This window comes from Pundamilia nyererei, unplaced genomic scaffold (genome assembly GCF_000239375.1).
Source record: "Pundamilia nyererei isolate P.nyererei 1_Seehausen unplaced genomic scaffold, PunNye1.0 scaffold00051, whole genome shotgun sequence".
Lineage (NCBI taxonomy): Eukaryota > Metazoa > Chordata > Actinopteri > Cichliformes > Cichlidae > Pundamilia > Pundamilia nyererei.
The window spans coordinates 3,099,956-3,109,392 of NW_005187452.1; the positions used below are offsets into that span (position 1 = coordinate 3,099,956).

A 9,437-nucleotide genomic window follows, 5' to 3' on the forward strand; every position below is an offset into this window, starting at 1 on the left:
TTTGAGTGCTCATTTAGTCTAGAAAAGGGCTATATAAGTACCAGTTCATTTATCTTGCTGTTTTTACCTTTCTTTCCTCATTACTTCTGGATTTAAAATGCAATTTTATTTATGCAATTTTATTATTCTTTACTCTTCATCATTCACACTCGGATCCATTGAATCAAAAACTTAGCTCTATGTTATATTCAGTTGACCCATTACTTAGTTCTTCTATATCTATGGAAGGGTAAAAACACTATTTTTTTTAACTATATCATTATCATTAGTGCACTGGTGATGTGGTTGCCACTCAATATTCAGATGTGAAAAATCAATGAAAACAGGATTCAGCTGCTGTGTTACTCATACATGTTAAATAAATGGTTTCAACAGCCAACACTAAACTGGGAGACATTATATTTAATCTGTTCCTTAAAACATATCACATTCAAGTATTGAGATACAGAGTTAAGAAAATCCACTAGCTTGGTATTAAGAAAATCAGTTTTTATATCAGTGGTTCTCACTTCTGCAGAGTTACATGGTGTTAATTAAGGAAGTTGTTAATTCAATTAATGAAATGTCACCAATTTGACATCAATTTAGAAAGACGTTTATCTTAAAAATGATAAATGAGCAGTTATGCCAGAATCTAGAATGAGTACATAAATTAACACATACTCGGATTTGCTAATTGAGTGTATTAATGAATATTTACACTAGGTTCATTTGGGATGAGAGGGGAAGATTGGATAATGGAAAAAAGAGTAAACGTGAACAATTTTTGTATGTTTGCATTAATCTGACAAAAATCAAGAGAATTTGCACAAAGAAAGTAACTTAGATGGGTGAATTTAATATTCTGTTTTTTTACACTAAAGTGGATAAATCATAAAACCTATTCCTGGTTCCCCGAATAACTTGAAAACCCTTGAAACTATAGTTGTTCATTAAGACTATCTAGGTTTTTGTGCAATTGCTGTTAAGCATTTCTGTTAAGATTCTGTTCACATTGTTGTTAGTTGGTATGAAATAGTGTCATCTGCATGTGATGACTTAACAAAACTTATTTAAGCTTTTGCCTTGCACATCTTTTTTATCTTCGCTGAGCTCTCCTCTGTTCTGCATAAGGGTGGCTCAGCTGTTGGTAATTAGTCACTTCTGACGTTGCAGAAACGCCTGACCTCAGTCTTACCTGGATACTTGGATGGATCGCTAATTTACTCTGGTGGGGATAAACCACTATGAAAGTGCCTGTCATGAATTCCCACTCTTGCTGTAGATGACTGTACTTGTTTAGCTGTTGATTAATCAGCAACATTATTCTCATCCAAGGGCAAAACTTTCACTGGGGACTGGACGCCAGGAATGTCCCACCCATTGCTAATTATATTCCATCACTTTTAAACCTTGACTTCAATCTAGTGACATAAATGTTGTTTTTAAAAATACATATATTTGTTCTTCATGAGTCCTCCAACTAAATAAATAAATAATTATATAAGCAATCTATACAGGCATTCTTATTTTACAATGTGATAACCATAATTTTCAGCAATGAGTGTTATTGGGATATAAAATTTCAGACCAGATAGAAACTAAACAAAACTACTTGCATGGATGAAAATGCAATCCATTCGTAATAAATAATATTTTCTCCAAAGAAACATCAGGAGTGATAATCACAAATAAATCTCTAAAGGTCAAGTGCTGATTTATTCAAATACATCATTACTATTGGAATAATATGGGGGACATCCTGCAGAGGTGTACGTCTTCTTCTACCTCTTAATTTTCTTATTGTCTTATATTATTTTATGTAAAGCACTTTGTGACTGAGGTCTGTAAAAATCTCTAAACAAATGTTTCCTTGTTTGGTTACTTCAGTTGGCTTTTCATTAGCCATGGTAATTGATAAGAATGTAATGTGATTGGAATTGTAATTCCATTGCTTATCGATTTGATTCTTTAATGATTCATTTACTGATTCTCATTGGGTTTTCACTGGCTCCACTTTGATAGTTATCACCATCTCAAATGTTTGTGCATGTTGGAGGCATTCATTGTTGGGGTCACTACTCAAAAAAAGTAATGTATTAAACATATAACACTAAACACTTTATTTAAAAATAATGCGAAATGGTACTTAATTGCTCTCAGGAGAAGGTAAGTAGGTTGTTACACTACTCGTCACATTACTTTCTAGTTTCTCCATAAATGACCTGAAATGCATGTTCTCATAATTACCATTTATCAATATAAACCTGAGGCTACACTCCCGCACACCAACACAAATCCCTTTCCTAACAAGGACACAGACGTACGAGCACAAAGCCAACAGCACAAAGCAAAGATGAAAACCAGCAGAAACAGACTTCAAAGTGATTGCCACAGTGATCCTACTTTAGAAACATAAACAGGTAGAAACAGAGGCTGCAGCCTGACTGCTCATCCCTTTGTTACCTGTTGAAGTTCAGGGTCTGGCTGCTGGGCGTGGGTCAGCATTCACTTAGCTTTATCATCACTCACAGTCTGTGCAGGGGTTTGTACGCAGTTTGCACGTCACCATCTTGCTCTTGTCCTTTTGTGTAGGAAAAATAAAAGTAATGTCCATATCCTCACTGTAAACAGCAACACTATTTTCCTCCTCCAGCACACAAAATGAAATCAGCTGAGTGTAGTGCAAGTGCAAGTGGAGCCGATAAGCGGAATCGATAGGCAAGCAGACTAACAATTTCAAGGAACCAAACCTCTTTGATACAACTGGTCTCAAGTCCCATCCCTACTTAAGATGCTTGAAACATTTCATTTCATTTAATTATGGAGATTTTGGAGTGTTTAAGTGTTTCTGTGATTGTTCAGGGGATAAGAGGTCCAAAACACAGGACAAAAGGATGGGTAATAATCCACAATCCACATCCTTAATGCAGTGCTGGGTCATTAATAAGTTAAGTAGCATAGCAAACAGTTGAGTCAAAAGGAAGGTAAAAGGTCTCGCAAAGGTCTACTTACAGGGACAAGGAGCAAATGGGGGAATACATATGTATATACTGGGAATATTTTAAACTAAAATGATTCTGTAATACTGTTTAATTTTTTTTTTTACCCACCAAACAGTACGACTGGTTTGATATTTTTCACGTCAGCAGCCAAGGCCATACTTGTTTGCTGTGTATTAGGACAATCTGTATGCCATTCATGCTGTCTCTCCCTTCCATGGCCAGCCTTGCTAACATCATTTAGAAAGCATCTAAAAGTCAATTACAAACTCAGAGGACCAATAATTGCTCTGTTCTTTACAGCGAACGGGGTCTAATAACCAAGGCCTCAAAGCCCAATTTTCTCTAAATTAGTCTATGTTTGGTTGAACAGCCTGACTTCTAAATCTAGTGGGCTACTTTACTCCAAACATCACATCATTTGTTAACTTGACATTCCTTCAATATCCAAAATTGGGACAATGATGGATGATTAGTAACCACAGCTATTACTAAGAAACACAGTATAGCCTTGCTTGAAAGATCTGACAATATTTTTACTGCAACTAGTTATCAAGATGCATGTGCTTGGCAGTTTATTTTCGCATACATTATCTGTTCTCCATCAGATGAAAGAGCAGTGTGCATGCAGACATTGACGCTATGGACGTATGGCTTAAATAGGGCTTCTTTAAGTGTCAGTCATCCTTCCTAATACAGTGCATCAGAGAAATGAGGCCCGCTATATTGGCAAGAGTTGGCAGCACGTGATTGCAGAGAGCTTAGCAGTCAGCCTCCCTTTCCTCCTCAGTGCACAGCTAGAGTGACACAATTGTCTGAGGTACTGGAGCTTTTAATTGAAAAACTTGTACTGGAAGTATCTTTCCTAAATGAAGTGTCATCTCAGTGGGATTTTCACTCTTACTCCTCAGCTTGGAACACTCGAATGAAGAGAGAGAAACCATTTTAAGCTATTTTTAAATATCCAGCAGGGTAGAAAGATGTTTATTTTTTACATGGCCTCTAAGAGAGGAGTGTATGTTTATATACTGTGGGACCAGTTACTTTTCATTGCAGTGCCCTTGCTCTGTACTAAAAGGAAGACTAGAAATGAATCAGCCCATTGAGCCGTGTGAAATAATGAAAAATTAAATGAAATACTTTAGGAAGCAACCGTGATATACTACTGTGTACACAGCTATCATTACTGTCTGCCCATAATTTTAAGCCCAACTAAGAGTCAGCTATAACAGAATATTCATCTTTCACCTAATATTGTTGATAATGGACTTTATTAGAATTCATTTAGAGTCTCATTTCTGTCCATTTGATGAATATAATTTCAACATTTACTGTTTTTTGCTTTAAGTTATTAGCTTCTTAGGGAGGATAGAGGTTTTTAGCAGTTAGTTGCTCGCGGACTGCCTTTGTCTGCTTAGTGCTAAGCAGGGAGTATCATACAACAGGTAGTATACAAACTGTTCAAACTGTACTTATATATTATTAAGCGCTGGTTCTCATCCAAATCAGACCCTAAGTGGTCTCAAGAAGGGATCAAAACATGAAAGTGGCATAAAAGAAAAAAATAATGATGATTTTAAGGAATCTTATTGACAGGCCATTACAAGTAGAGATGAGCTCAGGCTAAATGTTTGTAAGCTAAAATGTCATCCAGCTCATTTTCCATCTACATAAAAAGACAAATACTGAAGAGAATGGACTGTTAACTCTCTTGTTGCATTGGATGCTTGGTTGGCAGAGGTTGCCTGTCCTGTGCAGCTTGCCCATTTACAGTAGCCTACAAGAGGAAGCTGGCATTGAATGCTGGGTTTAGCTGGGCATGTGCCTTCACTAGAGGCTTTGCTCACACTAGGATAACAGACAGTGTGAAATGTGAAATGAGCCAGCTTAGCCCTGTGTGTACTTTTTCGCTTTAAATAAAATATTACGTGAAGCCTGACCTGAAGAAACAAAATGACCTCCTGTCTTAAGTTGAATTTGAGCCCTGCAGGTTTAAAAAAAGTCAATTTAGGTTAAAAGACAAAAAAAACAAAAAAAACACATCAGTAATAATGTCAAGAGGTCAGGGGCTAAGCTGTAGCAACATGAAAGCAAGGAACAACATAAACTGTCAAACAGGTGAAAAGCATCACAGTAATCTTCTGGTTATGTGAAGGCATCCCCATCTTGACCTGTCTGTCTTGTTGGACAATAACGTCGGGCCCAGACTTAAACAGTCTCAATCACGGCACAATCTGTTTCCCTTTTACGACTGTCTGATTTTTGTGTGAGGAGCGTGTTGCGGAGCTCGGGGCAGTGTGACAGGAATAAGAACGACTCCTGCTTGTCCTCTCAGGGGCTCGGTGAAAATCTGCAGCTATGCAGCTAATTGTCTCTGCCGCTTTGCGTCGGCATTCTGAATAACGCTGCAGCAGTGTTGTTCCTATCTCAGGCTGCTGTTTGCCTCTGGCAGTGATGAAAGGGAGGGCCAGCTTTACCTGTGAGGATTTAATGAGCATATAATATAATAACAATAATTACTTTTAAGAATTGAAACATTACCTTCCTCCTCAAGTGTTTAAATTTTATTTCTGAGAATAAAAACATTATAGCCTCATAAACCCTCAAAAAGCACAACTGCAGGAGTCAAAGACTTTCTTGTTGCCTTCCTTTAACCCTTGGAATTTTTCACAAGTGTCATTGTGTGCTCATGAGGATCGATGGGTCTGTGTGTGTATGTGTGGGCATCCCAGTTCCAGAGGGATCTCATGCTCCACTGTCATTAATGAGACAAGATTTATTCTAAATATCACTGCACCCTTGTTCAGCCCCAGAGTCTAGCATGGTGACTGGAGTAAAATAAATGTGTCCACCTCAATCCATCTCAGACCTCTCTGCAGCACACTTTGGTTCTTTTTTTAACCACAAGGGCAAATATTTATGTTAAATTAAAATCAAATTTCCACTGTGCCTTGTGTTGCAAAAAATTCAGTGGGATTTTGGACTGGGCTGGTCCAAAATGCTGCCAGTTCACTTCAGCAGACAAGCAATCAACCCGACTTTTCAGCCAACATAATTGTTATGCACATATTTTTAAAAAATGTTAGGAAAAACCTTCTTGTACCTTTTAATCAGTCTCTCCGACTGTCTTGTAGCATTTTAATTTGAAAGGGAAAAAGCATGCACTGTCATGAATGTATGTATGCTGTACCAGGACACTTTTTCCTGTCATATTTGAAACTGTTACCATGTGAAACTAATCTGGAGCTGACTTTTGCTGCTATACAGCAGCAGACTATTGTTTAGTTTTAGCCCCCAGCACTATATGGACCTCATATCACATGCATGCATTCACAATTGGTATAGTTGACGGGTGTAATATTGTAGGCTAGCCTTGTGTAATTTGTCTGTTCATTGCCTGGACTTGGCTGAGCATTAGTGAATGTGTTTCCTTTCCAAATATGTTTATTTATAGCTTGCACACTTGCTGTATTGCAGCTGAGCTGCATTTTAATGATTCAGCAAAATTCTCTTTCTGGCTTTTTTTTTTTTTTGCAGCCCTCTTGATATTTACAGGCCTCTGTGATGGGCTTCCAACTATATCTTTGAAGTTGTTGTTTACATGGACCCCAGGAGACCCCAGGCAGAACAAAAAGGTGGAGAGGGATTAATCAATAGTTTTGGTAAAGGAAGGGGGAAGGAGGGTAATGTCTGCGCCCCCAAAACCTCAAAATTCCCACTCTTCCCTCAGGCAGAGATGATCAAGGTTTAATGAACAGAATTAGTTGGAAAAAAAAAACTTAATGTAACAGAAATATTGCCTTAAAGGAATAATAATTTTGGGAAATAGACATATTGGCTTTGTTGACAAGTCCAGTACTTCTTTAATATCTGTACATAAAAATTAAGCTGGAGCCAGGATTTGTAAGCTTTGATTAAAACAGAGACTGAAAATACTGAGAAAAAACTGGCATGGCTATGGATGAATGGAGGCAGATATTAAATAAAGTAGCGTCTAGAATTAGTAGCAAAATGAAGCATTACTATAGCTTTTCATGCATATGGTACATTTCTATGTCTGAATAGATAAAAGATTATTCTATTTTTCGCCAAGCAGTATAATTACACTTCAGGATCAGATTTAAGTTACTGATGTTTCTCTGTAAGAAACTTAGTGAGTTTTAAAACTTATGCAAATTTTCTATTTCACCAAGCCTGACATGGTGAGTGCTCCTCAAAGGTCCTTCACTAATGGAATCCAGCAGTCTGAATATATTGACATGATGTGACTAGACTTTCATGTAGTTGTATGAGTTGGTGTGCAGTAACTCTTGTCATCAAAGATATTTAAATCTGACGCTGCAGATTTAATGTGACAGGGAAGCTGGAGGATGAATACATCAGCAAAGAAAGGAAATAAAAGACTGCAGAATTTGTGTCTAGGCAATGGTGCAAATATGCGATATAAATGTGCTTGTATACTCCGTTCATATCAATAACTGGTGATGCTACCATTCAAAAAATAGCAGTGTCTTTATCTGCACCTGCTAACACTTAGACTATATGGCCATTAGTGTGATAGGTTTCTCATATTGATGCTAAAGGATGTAATTCTATCACAAGGTTTTGGATAAAAGACAGCTGGCTGTGTCACTGTTGGGTTGATTTGCTTTACTAGGAAAAGCTCCAAAATTGTACCTCAAGCTCTCTCGAGTAAATAGAGTGCTATTTTCTCTCCAGTCTTCTTTAGAGCATGCCAGAAAAACGCAATATGCTTTTTCATCCTACAGTGGTCTTCATGCACTCACCCTACTGTCTGGCTTTCTTCTTTAATTTAAGTCCTTTAAAAAATAAATAAATAAATAAATAAGGACAGAGGTGTAACATTGCTCCTTTATTTGCTGTTTAATTAAAGAATGAAAAAAGTAAAACTTATACACATATTATCTGAAAATAAATCTCTAAAAGCAGAGTTTTAAAGGTTAGACTTTCAGAGTGCTGCCCTTCAGCAGACAACCAGAGTTTACAAAAGAAAGGTTAGAGATGGGCATAACATCACAACATGATAAAATAAATTTTTTGGGGGTTTTTTGTCCTGCAGTTTGGACATGAGAGTTTTTTTGAGGGACCTTGTCCCCCTTTGTCTTTGTTGGTTTTCAGCTTTAAATCAGAGTTTCTCAAAATCTCTTCCCCTTTCCAAGTAACTTAAGATACTAAAAGCAAATGTTGGAATAACCAGATTTCCAGTAGGATGATGATTTTCTTAAATACAATCACTCCGAAGATGCCACCTGTTGTTTAACATTTTTGCTGTTTACACTGAAGCAGCAGCTCCCTCTACACATTAATCATGCTGTTTTCGAATGTAAAACCTTCCTTTTCTTATCTGCTTGAGGCTGTTCAGTGGCGTTTGATCAAGTTGTCCAGCTCACCTGGTACACAGAAGAGCCTGTGTGTTTGTGTAGGAGATTTAATATCACAATGCAATAGGGCGATTGCCCCTTTTATGAATGTGGTGAAATCGTGGGAGAAAAATTATAAGGTAAATCAGACAGCAGATTTATATATAAAATGCAGTGTAGGCTCTCAAACTGGAATAATATGAAATAATATGAAATAAGTGTATGTACATATACACTTATATGTTAATGAAATGTTTAGATTTTATTATTCTTATTTAGGGATGAAACACACCACAAACCTAAGTGATGATACTGGGGACCAACATATGATTATATTAAGTCTCTGAAAGAGTCCAAGTGCCTTTATGTGTGTGTGTGTGTGTGTGTGTGTGTGTGTGTGTGTGTGTGTGTGTGTGTGTGTGTGTGTGAGAGAAAGAGGACACAAAATCTATCTGAAAGCAAAACAATCTACCTGTGAAAAACATTCTAACTAGGTTTTTAATAATGTAATAAACATAAATTTGTCTCCCAAAAGCAGCCTGAACTTGTTTCTCCATGATTTATTGCCACATCTGTGGATTTATTGTCTTTTGTGGATTTAGGCACACACTTATTTTTCCCCATTCACTTTGCACTGGGTTTTAAAATTGTGCCAGTATATAGAACTTTAAATTTATGTAACGCCACCAAGGCATAAAATTTCATTTGAACATGGTGATGGTCTGGTTGCTTCTCTAATTTGTCTATTTGTTCTACTTTTAGGCTTCAGCTTTTAGGCTTCAGCCCCAGGTGACTCAATTTGAGTCACCTGGGGCCAGTGTTTCTTCTATGTTGGGAGGGACTCTTGCTTTCATATTTTATGGTCCACATAGGTCACTAACACAACCTCATAATTCATGCAAATGTGTTTATACAAAAAAAAATAAATGCAGATATAAAATACTATAATTTCACTCCGTTTCACAATAGACCTGCAGGTTTATTGCTCTGGGTCACAAAATAAACTTTTAACATATTTTCAGGCGAGAAAGTAGCTGTGTAAACATCAAATATTTGCTCGGTTTATCAAGATATC

General features: G+C 37.0%; 1 protein-coding gene across 3 annotated transcripts in view; it reads left to right on the forward strand.

The window, feature by feature from the left end:
• Nucleotides 1–9,437, forward strand: part of LOC102214331 (FERM domain-containing protein 5-like) — a 76,751-nt gene that overhangs the window by 22,546 nt on the left and 44,768 nt on the right. The window lies entirely within an intron of this gene.